General features: G+C 46.5%; 1 protein-coding gene across 9 annotated transcripts in view; it reads left to right on the top strand.

The window, feature by feature from the left end:
- LOC102121273 (polyprenol dehydrogenase) overlaps window positions 1–18,545 on the top strand; it is a 389,469-nt gene that overhangs the window by 100,528 nt on the left and 270,396 nt on the right. The window lies entirely within an intron of this gene.

Here is an 18,545-nt window from a genome sequence, read left to right as displayed (position 1 = left end):
GTGCGGACTCTTCACTTCAGCTCCGTAAAATGCCGACAGAGCTGCTGATGGAATAAATCTATTGCAAAAAAACTGTCTTGGGCTGTGCCTCAGAAAGGGCTAAGATTTCCAGCCCCACCTCAGGGACGGGGACGAGGACCTGGGAAGTGTTATTTGCATCTTTTCTTAGTCCCCTTCAGGCTGCTACAACAAAAATATCATAGCCTGAGTGGATTATAAAGTACAGGCGTTTATTGCTCACAGTTCTGGAGGCTGGAAGTCCACCATCAAGGCATGCAAGATATTCAGTGTCTGGAGACGGCTTCCTGGTTCGTAGATGGCACCTTCTCATTGTGTCCTCACATGGTGGAAGGAGTGAGGAGCTCTCTGGGGTCGCTTGTATAAGAACACAAATCCCATTCATGAAATTGGTGCTATTCCTGTCAGAATTGTGCCAGCACCATCTGGCTGGCCAGAGGGAGATGATTTCCAGGAAACCGGAATCCGCCAATTTGCATTTGGGTGGGAAACCGATGAGATTCTTGGATTGTACATCCTGACTTTGGGAGAAAATGACTTGGAGGGTGTAGAATTATTTATTGGGTCTAAGTGGAAGGTTTAGACCAGACCAGCGGTCCCTAACCTTTTTGGCACCAGGGACCGGTTTTGTGGAAGACAGTTTCTCCATGGCGGATGGGGGATTGTTTCAGGATGATCCAAGCACATTACATTGATTGCACACTTTATTTCTATTATGATTACATTGTAACATAGAATGAAATAGTTCTACAACTCACAGTAGTGTAGAAGAATAAGTGGGAGCCCTGAGACTGTTTTCCTGCAACTAGATGGTCCCATCTGGGGCTGATGGGAGACACAAAGATCATCAGGCATTAGATTTTCATAAGGGGCATGCAACCTAGATTCCCTCACATACACAGTTCACAACAGCTTCTCAATAGCACTCCTACGAGAATCTAACGCCGCTGCTGGTCTGACAGGAGGTGGAGCTCAGGCAGTAATGAGAGCTACGCGGAGCGACTGTAAATACGGACGAAGCTTCGCTTGCTCACCCACCACTTACCTCGTGCTGTGCAGCCCGGTTTCTAACAGGCTACGGATCAGTCCTGGGAGGGGGACCTCTGGAATAAGGGATCGCACAGAACCAGATAGTCTGTGAGGTTCTGCTTGGCCATACATTCCTGGGGGTGTAAATGATACAGCATCTTTTATTTTTATTGGTTTATTTTTGTGTATGTGGAGATGGGGTCTTGTTATGTGGCTCAGGCTGGTCTTGAAATCTTGGCCTCAAGCAATCCTACCACCTCGGTCTCTCCGCCCACATGCTGGGATTACAGGAGTGAGCCATCACCCTGGCCAATGTGGCATCTTTCATGCTCATTCCTGGACTTGTGTTTGCCCTTTGCCCCCACCCCTTATTTTATTTTATTTTTTAGACGGAGTCTCTCTCTGTCGCCCAGGCTGGAGTGCAGTGGCACGATCTCAGCTCACTGCAAACTCTGCCTCCCGGGTTCACGCCATTCTCCCGCCTCAGCCTCCCGAGTAGCTGTGACTACATGTGCCAGCCACCACGCCTGGCTAGTTTTTGTATTTTTAGTAGACACGGGGTTTCACCATATTGGCCAGCATGGTCTCGATTTCTTGACCTCGTGATCCGCCCGCCTTGGCTTCACAGAGTCCTGGGATTACAATCCTGAGCCACTGCGCCTGGCTGTGTTTGCCTTTTAAAATCTCGGAGCATCAACAGCTCCTGAGGCACTGGGATGAGAACCTGGCAAGTGTTGTTTGCAGTTTTTCTTAGTTCTTTCAGGTTTCTATAACAAAGACACCATAGATGGAGTAGCTTAAACAACAGATGTTTATTGCTCACAGGGCTGGAGGCTGGGAGTCCAAGATCAAGGCAGGGCTGGAGGCTGGGAGTCCAAGATCAAGGCAGGGCTGGAGGCTGGGAGTCCAAGATCAAGGCTGGGCTGGAGGCTGGGAGTCCAAGATCAAGGCAGGGCTGGAGGCTGGGAGTCCAAGATCAAGGCAGGGCAGAGGCAGTGTCTGCTGGGGACCCGCTTCCTGGTTCATAGACGGCGCCTTCTAGCTGTGTCCTCACATGGTGGAAGGGGACAAGGGAGCTCTCTGGGGTCCCTGTTATAAGGGGCATTCATCCCATTGATGGAGCCCCACCCTCACGACCTCATCACCTTCCAAAGACCCCACCTCGTAACACCATCACCTTGGGGGTGAGGTTGAACGTAGGAATTTTGGGAAGACACACACGTTCAGTCCATAGTCAGTCTTGCCCTTTCAAGGAAGGGAGTGTCAACCTTTCATCTCTGATTGACTCATCCATGGATGGGTGAGCTTATTCATTCAGTCAATGAACACTTATGGGGCCCTTGTCTTCATGCCTGGCACCTGGTCAGGCCATGGTGTGCAGAGAGTTCACAGCAAGGTATCTGTCTTCAGTCATCATTGGCCTTATGTGGGAGGCAGGCTGGGTGTCAGCCCGGAGAACCATGGAGGCCCAGTGTGTTATGTACCCCGTGGAGAACAGATGAAGGCTGCTTTCATATCGTCACAAGCAGAAAGGTGCATGATTCGACCCCCTGTGTTTGAGACAAAAAAATGGAACGAAAATGGCCCTCCCATTGCACAGGGGACCCCAGTGCACAGGGAACCTCTTCTACTGGGGAGTGACCTCCTGCACACGTGTGAAATTAGAGAAATACAAGAAGTCAATGCATATTTCCTGGCCTCAACTTAAATTCGTTACATCCTACAGATTCAGGAACTGTGATAAAGATACTTTTTAAAGAAATCTAATGAAAATACCAGTGGGAAACAGCAGTCTGACGTTAAATAACACAAAGATTGCCTCTTAAAAGTTACACGTTTATTCATTGTCAGTTGTCACTGCACTAGGCAGAACTTTGTTGTCAAATTAGTATGAAATATCTTGTTTGTTTATGCAAATTAAATATGTGTTTGGAAGGCTGTGTTGACTGAGAAAATGGTAATTATAAAAGGTTAGTAATTGATGTCCACTTAGATTTAGCAAATACACAAAGCCACAGAGAAGGAAATTAAAATTATTCTTCCGTCCTCTCTCTGCAAAAATTTCAGCCGTCACCTTAAAATATTTCCTCTGTTTTCTTCGGGGATTCCAATGATGTGTAGTATGAGATTATTTGATATTGTCCATGACTCCTGGAGGCTCTATTTTTTAAACCTCATTTTTCTTTTCTTTTCTTTATTTATTTTGAGACAGGGTCTTGTTCTGTCACCCAGGCTGGAGTGCAGTGGTGCAATCATAGCTCACCGCAGCCTCAAGCTCCTGGGCTCCAGTGATCCTCCCACCTCAGCCTCCTGAGTAGTGGCGGATTCAGTGGCTGGTTGGGACCCACTTCCTGGTTCATAGACGGCGCCTTCTTGCTGTGACCTCACATGGTGGAAGGGGTGAGGGAGCTCTCTGGGGCCCCTGATGTAAAGACACTCATCTCATGCTTCAGGTTCCATTCTCATGACCTCATTACTTCCCAACACCATCACCTTGGATTTTAAAATATGTATTAAAAATATAATTTTACATATTTTATAAAATTTTATGAAATATATGTTTTATATATTATATAGCATATACAATATACATATTTTGTATTTTTAAAATTTTATAAAATATAAAATTATATATTACATGTCAATTATATATATTATATAAAAATACATATCATATTTTAATATTAATTATAATTTATTATATAAATATTATAGAAAATTAATTATATAAATATCATATTTATATAATATAAATATATAATATAAATTTATTATATAAATATATTTTTATATATTATACAATATATAAAAGGTACATGTTTTATATATTTTAAACTTTTATAAAATATATTTTAAAATTTATATAATTTTAAATTTATAAAATTTATAAAATATATTTTATAAAATATATGAAAAATTTATAAAATATATTTTATAAAATATATGTGAAATTTATATATAAAAAATGTTGGCTGGGCGTGGTGGCTCAAGCCTGTAATCCCAGCACTTTGGGAGGCCGAGACGGGCGGATCACGAGGTCAGGAGATCGAGACCATCCTGGCTAACACGGTGAAACACCGTCTCTACTAAAAATACGAAAAATTAGCCGGGCGCGGTGGCGGCGCCTGTGGTCCCAGCTAGTGGGGAGGCTGAGGCAGGAGAATGGCGGGAACCCGGGGGGCGGAGCTTGCAGTGAGCTGAGATCCGGCCACTGCAGTCCAGCCTGGGCCACACAGCGAGGCTCCGTCTCAAAAAAAAAAAAAAAAAAAAAGTTATATATATATAAAAGAAACTTTTTTTTTTGAGTAGAGTGTTGTGAACAGAGTTTCTGGGTAGCATGTATGCTATGAAATGGGGACGTTTGGGAACCTCTGTTCTGGTCCGTTATGTGTTAACTGTGAAGTTTGCTTCTTTGCCTTGGGTTTTTTTTTTTTTTTTTTTTTTTTGAGACGGAGTCTCGCTCTGTGGCCCAGGCTGGAGCGCAGTGGCCGGATCTCAGCTCGCTGCAAGCTCCGCCTCCCGGGTTCCCGCCATTCTCCTGCCTCAGCCTCCCGAGTAGCTGGGACTACAGGCGCCGCTACCTCGCCCGGCTAGATTTTGTATTTTTAGTAGAGACGGGATTTCACCGTGTTAGCCAGGATGGTCTCGATCTGCTGACCTCGTGATCCGCCCGCCTTCGCCTCCCAAAGTGCTGGGATTACAGGCGTGAGCCACCGCGCCCAGCCCTTAGCCTTCGTTTGACGTGACAGATGAGGACTGACTGTGTGCTCAAGATCATGAGGTCAGGAGTTCGAGACCAGCCTGGCCAACATGTGAAACCCCGTCTCTACTAAAAATATCAAAAACAAATTAGCCAGGCGTGGTGGTGGGCGCCTGTAATCCCAGCCACTTGGAAGGCTGAGGCAGGAGAATCGCTTGAACCTGGGAGTTGGAGGTTGAAGGTTGCAGTGAGCTGAGATCGTGGCTTTGCACTCCAGCCTGGGCGACAAGAGCAAGACTCCGTCTCCAAAAAAAAAAAAAAAAAAAAAAAGAACATTCTATTGCCTGCTTTCTGTGCGTTTTGTTTTTGACAGTCAGAGCTGTGACATATTTCATCCATGTAAAGCCGAGAGCATGTGGTGGTCCTGATGTTATACAGGCAGCCTTTCCCACTGCATACAGTGCATCCTAAACCTGTTCCCCTGCATTTTAACCAGGGACAAATGGAGGCTAAGTAGGTAAGGGGTGAGAGCATGATTTGCAGCGAGAACCATGGGAAATGAGGTTCTTGGTTGCCACGTTGGGGGACCCCCACTCCCCTCCTCTCTCTGGGATAATTGAGTCCTCAACATCTTATATCTATAAAAGGAAGATTGAGTTGGATCTAACGTTCCTGCCTGCAGTGCCATTCCGGAAACTTTTTGTCAAAACCTTAGCAGCCATAAATACGTCAGAAGAGAAGAGACTTTTCATTCGTGTGGAGCATCTTCCCAGGAACTAAACTCAGGCGAAAGAGGCAATTCCTTCTAGCAGAATCCATCCTGAGTGTGTGCAGATGCCATGGGGAGATCTTCTGCTGTGTCACCCAGCAATCCCATTACCATTGTACCATAAAGACACATGCACACATATGTTTATTGCAGCACTATTTACAATAGTGAAGACTTGGAACCAACCCAAATGCCCATCAGTGATAGACTGGAGAAAGAAAATGTGGCACATAGACACCATGGGGCCGGGCGCGGTGGCTCACGCCTGTCATCCCAGCACTTTGGGAGGCTGAGGTGGGCGGACCACGAGGTCAGGAGACCGAGACCATCCTGGCTCACATGGTGAAACCCCGTCTCTACTAAAAACACAAAAACAAAATTAGCCGGGCGAGGTGGCAGGCGCCTGTAGTCCCAGCTACTCGGGAGGCTGAGGCAGGAGAATCACTTGAACCCAGGAGGCGGAAGTTGCAGTGAGCCGAGATTGTGCCACTGTATTCCAGCCTGGGCGACAGAGGGAGACTCTGTCTAAAAAATAAATAAATAGATAAATAAGTTAGAAAAATACACCATGGAATACTGCGCAGCCATGAAAAAGGATGAGTTCATGTCCTTTGCAGGGACATGGATGAAGCTGGAAACCATCCTTCTCAGCAAACTCACACAGTAAACCAAACACTGCATGTTCTCACTCATAAGTGGGAGTTGAACAATGAGATCACAGGGACACAGGGAGGGGAACATCACACACCCGGGCCTGTTGGGGGGCGGGGGACAAGGGCAGGGAGAGCCTTAGGACACATACCTAAATGCATGCAGGGCTCGAAACGTAGATGACGGGTTGATGGGTGCTGCAAACCTCCATGGCACATGTATACCTGTGGAACAAACCTGCACATTCTGCACACGTATCGTAGGACTTAAAGTAAAAAAAAAAAAGAAATAGTATTTCAGTACAGTCTGAATTAGGTGTTAGATATAAAGGAGAACATATGTGTTGAGGGCCATTTGAGCCTGTTCTCTATATAAACTGATATTTTTGTCTTTTTTTGTAGCATGTTTGGGGTTTTTCTGGAGTTGAACTTTTTAGATATCTGAAAAATAGCTGTTAATATTTCCGACAGAAGTTGCAAATTTTTTCCCAGCTCATTATTAATTTTTTACTTTGCTTATGGAGATTTGTTTTTTTTTTTTTGAGATAATGTCTTGTTCTGTCACTCAGGCTGCAGTGCAGTGGCGTGATCTTGGCTCACTGCAGCCCCCATCTCTTGGGCTCAAGCGATCTTCCCATCCCAGCCTCCTAACTTGCCGGGGCTACAGGCACGCACTGCCACGCCTGGTTAATTTTTAAAGTTTTTTGTAGAGATGAGGCCTCTCTCTGTTTCCCAAGCTGGTCCTGAGCTTCAGGCCTCAAGCGATACCCCCACCTCAGCCTCCCGAAGTGCTGGGATTACAGCCGTGAGCCACCGCCCCGGCCTGTGTTTTAATCACATGGTTTTTTTAGTAGTGAAATTTATCTAACCACCCTTCTGAATTTTTGCTTAGGAAGCCTTTTCCTTCTGCGGAGGTTAAAGTAATGATTCCTGCTTTCCTGGAATCTTCTCATGGTTTAACTTTGTTTTTGTCTTGGAGTTCACTCTGATGCACACTGTGAGGTCTGGCTCTAGTTTTATCTCTTTCCTAATGTTGCTTCGCGTGCCCCAACACTGTTTATTAAAACACTCATCTTTTGCCCCTTTTGTCGTATACTAAATTTCCACGTGCAGTTGGCCTATTTCTGGAAATTGTACCCTGTTCCTTGCTCCATTAATGGCTGTGGTACCTCCCTTTTAATTATAGAGGCTTCTCAAATGTTCATCTCCTACAGGGCCGGTGTGTTCTCAGTCTTTATACATATCAGAATTTTCCTCTTTGCCGCCTCATTTGCAATTCTTTTCCCCACAGCAATTTCAGAATCGACTCGTCCAGTTTGCCTAAAAGAAATTCTGTGAACTATTTTTATTGGATCACATCAAATTTGCATATCGACGTGGGTCATTCTGACACCTTTAGGGTTGTATCAGTTTAGATCTTTTTTTTCCCCCTCCAACTTCTATTTTATTTTTTAAATTAAAAAAATTTTTTTTGTTTTGAGATGGAATCTCGCACTGTCACCCAGGCTGGAGTGCAATGGCGTGATCTCGGCTCACTGCAAGCTCTGCCTCCCGGGTTCAAGCGATTCTCCTGCCTCAGTCTCCCGAGTAGCTGGGATTACAGATGCACACCATGACACCCAGCTAATTTTTGTATTTTTATATTTTTAGTAGAGATGGGGTTTCACCATGTTGGCCAGGCTGGTCTCGAACTCCTGACCTCATGATCCACCCGCCTTGGCCTCCCAAAGTGCTGGGATGGCAGGTGTGAGCCACTGTGCCCGGCCTCAACTTCTATTTTAGATTCAGGGGGTAGATGTGCAGGTGTGTTCCCTGGGTATATTGCATGATGCTGAGGTTTGGACAACAAGGATCCTATGACCCAGGTAGTGAGCATAGCACTCAATAGTTTTTCAACCCTTGCCCTATCCCTTCCTTGCCCCATTGAATTCCTCAGGGTTTCTTGTTCCCATCTTTCTGGCCATGTGTACTTGATGTTTACTTCCCAGTACGAAGTGAGAACGTGTGGTATTTAGTTTCCTGGTTCTGTGTTAATTCACGTAGGAGAATGGCGTCCACCTGCATCTCTATTGCTGCAAAGGACACGATTTTATGCTTTTTAATGGGTGCGTAGTATTCCATCGTATAGATGCACCACATTTTACTAAGAATTGAATTACCGTTTGAGCCAGCAATCCCATTACTGAGTATCTACCCAAGGGAAAGTAAGTCATTCTGCCAAAAAGACGCATAGACTGTGTGTTCATTGCAGCACTATTCATAATAGCAAAGACATGGAATCAAACTTAGGTGTCTGTCAACTCTGGATTGGACAAAGTTTGGTGTTTTTTTTTCTTTTGAGACGGAGTCTTGCTTTGTCACCCAGGCTGGAGCGCAGTGGCACAATCTCAGCTCACTGCCATCCCCACCTCCCTGGTTCACACCATTCTCCTGCCTCAGCCTCCTGAGTAGCTGGGACTACAGGTGCCCGCCACCACGCCTGGCTAATTTTTTGTATTTTGAGTAGAGACGGGGTTTCACTGTGTTAGCCAGGATGATCTTGATCTCCTGACCTCGTGATCCTCCCGCCACGGCTTCCCAAAGTTCTGGGATTGTGAGTCACCACGCCTGGCCGTCTTTTTTGTTTTGTTTTGTTTTGAGACAGTCTCAGTCGGTCACCCAGGCTGGAGTGCCATGGCATGATCACAGCTCCTCACAGCCTCAACCTCCCAGGTTTGCGTGATCCTCTGAACTCAGCCTCCCGGGTAGCTGGAATGACAGCCGTGTGCCACCATGCCCGGCTAATTTTTTTGTTCCTTTTTCTGTTTTATGGAAATGGGGCTTCACCATGTTGCCCAGACTGGTCTTGAACTCCTAGGCTCAAACGACCTGCCTGTCTTTGGTTTTCCAAAGTGCTGGGGTCACAGGCAGGAGCCACTGCGCCTGACCGGTTTGGGTCTTTTGAGAAGCACACACAAAGAAGGAAAGTGATGGGCCAGAGATTTACTAGGGAAACTCTTGTGTGAAGGGTCAAACAGGTTGACTAGGGAGACTCTTGTGTGAAGGGTCAAACAGGTTTACTAGGGAGACTCTTGTGTGAAGGGTCAGACAGGTTTACTAGGGAGACTCTTGTGTGAAGGGTCAGACAGGTTTACTAGGGAGACTCTTGTGTGAAGGGTCAGACAGGTTTACTAGGGAGACTCTTGTGTGAAGGGTCAGACAGGTTTACTAGGGAGACTCTTGTGTGAAGGGTCAGACAGGTTGACTAGGGAGACTCTTGTGTGAAGGGTCAGACAGGTTGACTAGGGAGACTCTTGTGTGAAGGGTCAGACAGGTTGACTAGGGAGACTCTTGTGTGAAGGGTCAGACAGGTTGACTAGGGAGACTCTTGTGTGAAGGGTCAGACAGGTTGACTAGGGAGACTCTTGTGTGAAGGGTCAGACAGGTTGACTAGGGAGACTCTTGTGTGAAGGGTCAGACAGGTTGACTAGGGAGACTCTTGTGTGAAGGGTCAGACAGGTTTACTAGGGAGACTCTTGTGTGAAGGGTCAGACAGGTTGACTAGGGAGACTCTTGTGTGAAGGGTCAGACAGGTTGACTAGGGAGACTCTTGTGTGAGGGGTCAAACAGGTTTACTAGGGAGACTCTTGTGTGAAGGGTCAGACAGGTTGACTAGGGAGACTCTTGTGTGAAGGGTGAAACAGGCGCTGGCAGAAGAAGTGGAGGAAGGTTTTCAGACGACGGTGTAGGTGCCCCACACCTGTGAAAAAAGAGAGCGAGAGGCATTGGGTAGAAGGAGCGTCCAGCTGGTTTTCTGATCATGCTGAGTCACAGGCTGTGAAAACCCAAAAGCCTGAGGAAGCCGGATCTTGCGAAACATGTTGTCCATCTGCAGAGGCACCGGGTGGGTGGTGTCTGGTGACTGTTGCAACCTGCTGTCTGTGTGCGGGGGTGTCTGTGTGGGTACATACAGATTTCTCAGCTCCAGTGCCAGCTTCCCGTTCCATAAGGAAAACACTAACTCTTCTCGCTAAAGTTAGAAATGCAGCAAGGATCTACTCTGCAATCTGTGATGCTTTTATTTATTTGTTTATTTATTTTCGAGCTGGGGTCTCACCGCATTGCCCAGGCTGCAGTGCCGTGGCACAGTCGGCTCACTGTGTGTTTTCAGGGAAGACTCCACGGGCACCTCCAAAACCATGGTGGCATGACGTTCTCACCGAGACCCGAGGGCATCTTGCCATGGCCTCAGCTCTACTTTTATGTCTGTACAGAGGGGCCTGAAGGTTTCCTGATAGAGGCTTTGCACACTCTCAATGACCAAGTCTCATTTCACTGTTGCTGTTGTTTCTGTATTATCAGCAGGACTGTCTCTTCCCATGCCTTTTTAAGCTGCCAGTTGTTTCTGTATTTATGGAAGCTGTTGATATTTGCTTCTGAATTTTCTGACTACCTTCCTGAATTCTCTTCTTGGATTTGTTTAATGTTGATTTTGTTAGTTTTTTCCTGGCATACCATCATGTCATCTGCAAAGTATATTTTGACTCTCCCTCTGCAGTTCTTGTATCTGTTGTAGTTATTTATCTGACCACGTTGGATAATATCTCCAATAACATGTTAAAGGACAGGGCGCACTCCTGGAATCCCAGCTCTTTGGGAGGCCGGGGTGGGAGGATGACTTGAGCCCAGGAGATCAAGACCAGTCTGGGCAACACAGCAAGACCCCATCTTTACAAAAAAATAGTAAAAAAAATAACCGGCTGTGGTGGCTCTCACCTGTAGTCCCAGCTACTTGGGAGGCTGAGGCAGGAGGATCGTTTGAGCCCAGGAGGTCGAGGCTGCAGCAAGCTATGATTGTACCACTGCACTGCAGCCTGGGCAGTGTAACGAGACCCCAGCTCAAAAGAAAAAAAAAAAAAGCATCACAGAGAACAGGATGGACACTTGCTGCTTTTCTAACTTTAGCTGGAAGATTTTAGTGTTTTCTTTCTCGACTAGGAAGTTGGCATTTTGGGGCTGAGAAATATGTGTGTACACACACAGACACACCCTCACACAGACACAGACTTATACACACGCAGCATGTACACACACACACACCCTCACACAGACAAAGACTTATACACACGCAGCATGTACACACACACACACCCTCACACAGACACATACTTATACACACGCAGCATGTACACACACACACACACCCTCACACAGACACAGACTTATACACACGCAGCATGTACACACACACACACCCTCACACAGACACATACTTATACACACCCAGCATGTACACACACACACACACCCTCACACAGACACAGACTTATACACACCCAGCATGTACACACACACACACACCCTCACACAGACACAGACTTATACACACGCAGCATGTACACACACACACACACCCTCACACAGACACAGACTTATACACACGCAGCATATACACACACACACACACCCTCACACAGACACAGACTTATACACACGCAGCATGTACACACACAGACACCCTCACAGACACAGACTTATACACACGCAGCATGTACACACACACACACACACCCTCACACAGACACAGACTTATACACACGCAGCATGTACACACACACACACCCTCACACAGACACAGACTTATACACACCCAGCATGTACACACACACACACACCCTCACACAGACACAGGCTTATACACACGCAGCATGTACACACACACACACACCCTCACACAGACACAGACTTATACACACGCAGCATATACACACACACACACACCCTCACACAGACACAGACTTATACACACGCAGCATGTACACACACAGACACCCTCACAGACACAGACTTATACACACGCAGCATGTACACACACACACACACCCTCACACAGACACAGACTTATACACACGCAGCATGTACACACACACACACCCTCACACAGACACAGACTTGTACACACACAGCATGTACACACACACACACACCCTCACACAGACACAGACTTATACACACCCAGCATGTACACACACACACACACCCTCACACAGACACAGACTTATACACACGCAGCATGTACACACACACACACACCCTCACACAGACACATACTTATACACATGCAGCATGTACACACACACACACCCTCACACAGACACAGACTTATACACACGCAGCATGTACACACACACACACCCTCACACAGACACAGACTTATACACACGCAGCATGTACACACACACACCCTCACACAGACACAGACTTATACACACGCAGCATGTACACACACAGACACACCCTCACACAGACACAGACTTATACACACACAGCATGTACACACACAGACACACCCTCACACAGACACAGACTTATACACACGCAGCATGTACACACACACACACCCTCACACAGACACAGACTTATACACACGCAGCATGTACACACACACACACACCCTCACACAGACACAGACTTATACACACGCAGCATGTACACACACACACACCCTCACACAGACAGACTTATACACACCCAGCATGTACACACACACACACACCCTCACACAGACACAGACTTATACACACACAGCATGTACACACACACACACACCCTCACACAGACACAGACTTATACACACGCAGCATGTACACACACACACACACCCTCACACAGACACAGACTTATACACACGCAGCATGTACACACACACACCCTCACAGACACAGACTTATACACACACAGCATATACACACACACACACCCTCACACAGACACAGACTTATACACACGCAGCATGTACACACACAGACACCCTCACACAGACACATACTTATACACACACAGCATGTACACACACAGACACCCTCACACAGACACATACTTATACACACACAGCATGTACACACACACACACACACCCCCTCACACAGACACAGACTTATACACACGCAGCATGTACACACACAGACACACACCCTCACACAGACACAGACTTATACACACGCAGCATATACACACACACACACACCCTCACACAGACACAGACTTATACACACGCAGCATGTACACACACATACACACCCTCACAGACACAGACTTATACACACACAGCATATACACACACACACACCCTCACACAGACACATACTTATACACACCCAGCATGTACACACACACACACCCTCACACAGACACATACTTATACACACACAGCATGTACACACACACACACACCCTCACACAGACACAGACTTATACACACCCAGCATGTACACACACACACACACCCTCACACAGACACAGACTTATACACACGCAGCATGTACACACACAGACACACCCTCACAGACACAGACTTATACACACGCAGCATGTACACACACACACACACCCTCACAGACACATACTTATACACACATAGCATGTACACACACACACACACACTCTCACACAGACACATACTTATACACACGCAGCATGTACACACACACACACACCCTCACAGACACAGACTTATACACACCCAGCATGTACACACACACACACACCCTCACACAGACACATACTTATAGACACGCAGCATGTACACACAGAGACACACCCTCACAGAGACACATACTTATACACACGCAGCATATACACAGACACACACACCCTCACACAGACACAGACTTATACACACACAGCATATACACACACACACACACCCTCACACAGACACAGACTTATACACACACAGCATGTACACACACACACACACCCTCACACAGACACAGACTTATACACACGCAGCATGTACACACACAGACACACCCTCACACAGACACAGACTTATACACACGCAGCATGTACACACACACACACCCCCTCACACAGACACAGACTTATACACACGCAGCATGTACACACACACAGACACACCCTCACACAGACACAGACTTATACACACGCAGCATGTACACACACACACACCCCCTCACACAGACACAGACTTATACACACGCAGCATGTACACACACACAGACACACCCTCACACAGACACAGACTTATACACACGCAGCATATACACGCACACACACACCCTCACACAGACACATACTTATACACACGCAGCATATACACACACACACACACCCTCACACAGACACAGACTTATACACACGCAGCATGTACACACACACACACACCCTCACACAGAGACTTATACACACGCAGCATGTACACACACACACACACCCTCACAGACACATACTTATACACACGCAGCATGTACACACACACACACACCCTCACACAGACACAGACTTATACACACGCAGCATATACACACACACAGACACACCCTCACAGACACAGACTTATACACACACAGCATATACACACACACACAGCCCCTCACACAGACACAAACTTATACACACGCAGCATGTACACACACACACACCCTCACAGACACAGACTTATACACACATAGCATATAAGCATAGCGTGCGTGTTCGTAATTAGGATTTAATAATATATTCCGATTTTTAAAATAAACTTAGTAAATTAAGAACATCAATACATCTACTGAGACTACATGTAGCAATTCCAAGTCCCTTAGCTTGGGTCAGGAACATGGGAATGTCATTGTACAACTTCTACCTTCGGGTTACGAGGAATACAGCAGAAAACCTAAGCGTGTGGAAAACTTATGATGCAGTGTTCTAGGTGGACAGAACTTTTCATCGATTCACGCGTGTATCAAGCCAAATAGTAAAAGTCTTACACACCGAGAGGACTGTTCACACAATTCTGTCAATGAAATGTACAGGCTGACAAATAAATTATATGTTGAAGAGCCTCCCCCACAGGCCCCACCTCCTCATACCGTCACCCTGGCGATGGAATGTTTTCAACATTGGAATTATTTTTGGGGGAGAGGAGACACGAAATTTTTTACACTTGGGAAAGGCAAAATGTAAAAGTAGCATAGGCCTTTTCATTTTATTTTATTTTATTCTATTTTATTTTATTTTATTACACTTTAAGTTCTGCAGTACATGTGCAGAATGTGCAGGTTTGTTACATAGGTAGACAGGCGCCATGGTGATTTGCTGCATCCATCAACCCGTCATCAATATTAGCTATTTCTCCTAATGCTCTCCCTCCCCTAGCCCCCACCTCCTGACAGGCCCCGGTGTGTGATGCTCCCCTCCCTGTGTCCATGTGTTCTCATTGTTCGACTCCCACTTATGAGTGAGAACATGCGGTGTTTGGTTTTCTGTTCTTGTGTGAGTTTGCTGAGAAGGATGGTTTCCAGCTTCATCCATGTTTCTGCAAAGGACACGAACTCATCCTTTTTTATGGCTGCGTAGTATTCCACGGTGTCTATGTACCACATTTTCTTACTCCAGTCTATCATCGATGGGCATTTGGGTTGGTTCCAAGTCTTTGCTATTGTGAACAGTGCCGCAATAAACATACGTGTGCGCGTGTCTTTATAGCAGAATGATTTATAATCCTTATTGCTATTTAAATTACCTTTGTATTTTTATAGATTCGTGGGTATGAGTACACTTGTGTTACACGAATATATTGCATAGTGCTAATGTTTGGGCTTTTAGTGAGGCCATCACTCAAATAACGCGCATGGTAGCCATTAGGTAATTTCTCGTCCCTCATCCCATCCCACCCTGTGACACCTCTGAGTCCCCAATGTCTATTAATTTATGCTCTATGTTGATGTGTACACATTATTTAACTCCCCTTATAAGGGATAACGTGTGGTATTTGACTTTCTGTTTCTGAGTTGTTTCACTTAGGATAATGGTCTCTAGTTCACTTTGTGTTGCTGCAGCACAAGACACAACTTCATTCCTTTTCATGGCTGCGTACTATTCCATGTTATATATGTGCCGTATTTTAAAAAATCAGAATATCTGTTGGTGGACACTCAGGCTTAATGTTTTAATAAAGAACATTCCAAATATGTTGAAGAAAATAATCTCCTGCACAAAACTTGAAAAAGGTCATATGTGTCTGTAATAATTCACAGAAAGCGACTTGCCTGACTTCCTGCCTACAAAATCCACTTTTCCGTCAGTCTTCCCTTCTCCAGGGAATTCATGGAAGTTCCCTTCTTGCATTTTCTCAGCCCCCTGTACAAGGACTCATTCTTGCCTCATCGTGTCCCCGTCTCTGTCCTTGCCTTGTGATTGGTTTTTGACTTTGCACACCAGATGTCTGACTCCCACCAGCACACCTGTTGCCTGCACCTGTGACACACGTTCTGAATCCACCACCTCTCATACCACCGGTGCTGAACTGTGGCCGAGCTCCCCCGTCAATCCCTGGGACTGCTGCAGGGGACCCTTGATAGCCATGTCTTCCTCCAGCTCGAGGGGATTCTCCATGAATCTATCCCTTCATTCCTTCCTGTGAAACATATCACAGATTCAGCTCAGAGCCCTGTGATGACGCCCGGTCTGCCGGAGAGAAAGAAGCTCACGAACTGTGCGGGGTGCCCCTGCACCTTCTTCCCTCCTCTCTTCCCTCTTTCCACGTGCTTGGCTCCAGCCAGCCGCCTTCCTCTTCCTGGAATATCGCAGGCGTGCTGGGCTTTTGCTCTTCCCGTCACAGCATCAGCTCAGGAGGCCCTCCTCGGAGGGTTTTCCTCTCACCCTCCATCCAGAATCACCGCATCGACCTCTCCTCTTCTTCCTTTGCTCGGGGTTTCCTTTGAAGTTCACTCATAACTGGAAGGTGTGAGATCTGGAAAGTTCTGGCTTATTGCCAGACACATCTGTGTATTTACAATGGATGGCATCTTACCCAGGGGAACGAAATCTCCTGGAGGCAGAGAACATGTTTATGTCGGTCTAGTTCGTTCCCTGCATGCTGGGCACCGAGTGTGGGCTCTGCACATATTTTATAAAAGAAGAAGGGAAGGGTTGGAATAGGGACAGAAGGAAGGAGGAAGAAAGGAAGGAAAGAGGGAGGGAAGAAAGAAAAGAGGGAGGGAAGGAAAGAGGGAAAGAAGGAAGGAAAGAGTGAGAGAAGGAAGTAAAGAGGAAGGGAAGGGAAGGTAGGAAGGAAAAAGTGAGAGAAGTGAAGAGGAAAGGATGGAAGGATAAAGGAAGGAAAGAGGGAGTGAAGGAAAGAGGAAAAGAAGAAGGAAGGAGTGAGACAAGGAGGGATAACATTAGGAGACATACCTAACATAAATGACCAGTTAATGGGTGCAGCACACCAACATGGCACATGTCTACATGTGTAACAAACCTGCACGTTGTGCACATGTACCCTAGAATTTAAAGTATAATAAAAAATAAATATATGAAAAAAAGAAGAAAGGAGGGAAAGAGGAAAGGAAAGAAGTAAAGAGGGAGGGAAGAAAGGAAGGAAAGAAGGAAGGAAGGAGGAAGGAAGGAAAAAGGGAGGGAAGGAGTGAAGACAGGAAAGAGGGGAGGAAGGAAGGAAAGAAGGAAGGAGAATGGAAGGAAAGAAAAAGGGAGGGAAGGAAGGAATGAAGAAAGGAAAGAGGGAGGGAAGGAAGGAAAGAAGGAGGGAGGGAAGGAGAGAGGGAGGAAAGGAAGGAATGAGGCAGGGAAAGAATGAAGGAAGAAAGGAAAAAGAGAAGGAAGGAGGAAGGAAGGAAGGAAAGAGGGAAGGAAGGAAGGAAAGATGGAGAGAAGGCAGGGAGGACAAATGGAAGGAAGAAAAAGAAATACAAATCTCTGTCCAAATGTGGATCACTTGTCTTAACCAGAAATTCAGGTGAGATGCTCTCTGCACCTGTGCTCTCAGCAGCTTTGAAGCAAACCGTATTTACCATGTCTTTTATTTTCTGGGTTCTGATGCACGACTTCCGTGACCGTGTCAGCCCTAGAGACCCTGCCCCTCCCACGGCTAGTGAATCCCCGGAGGTGGTGAACAACCCATCTGTGAGCCTGTCTTTCGTATGCAAACCCACCAAGCCAGAATCCGCCCCCAACCATCTCCTTTATTGGGCTTGCCCATTCCACGTCACTCTCCACCTGCCGTAACCACCCCAAAACCAGGTACCAGAGAGTCAGGGACAGCCCCTGTGCCCCAGAGTCTGCTGAAATCATTCACACCAGCCCGCGCTAAGCCTCCTCACCTGTTCCTTCCCTTGGAAACCACAAGGAGAGCTCTTGTCCCCTTTGTCTTCCCACCTGACCAAACTGGGTGTGCCCCTGTGTGGTCCTGAGTGGTGTGACACGCCCCTCCTCTTGGAACCTGTGAGTAACAAACCACTTGCTCAAGAGCAGCCTCCTGATCTGTTGGCCCCACCATGCCTACATCCCGATAAAGTCTACATTTTACAACGCAAACCAACAAAGGTGTCCTGCCCAGTGCTGCCCCGAGAGCAGAGGTTAGTTCAGGATTCTCGCTCGC

The sequence above is a fragment of the Macaca fascicularis genome, chromosome Y (genome assembly GCF_037993035.2).
Source record: "Macaca fascicularis isolate 582-1 chromosome Y, T2T-MFA8v1.1".
NCBI classification, from domain to species: domain Eukaryota; kingdom Metazoa; phylum Chordata; class Mammalia; order Primates; family Cercopithecidae; genus Macaca; species Macaca fascicularis.
This window is presented reverse-complemented; position numbering and strand designations above follow the sequence as displayed.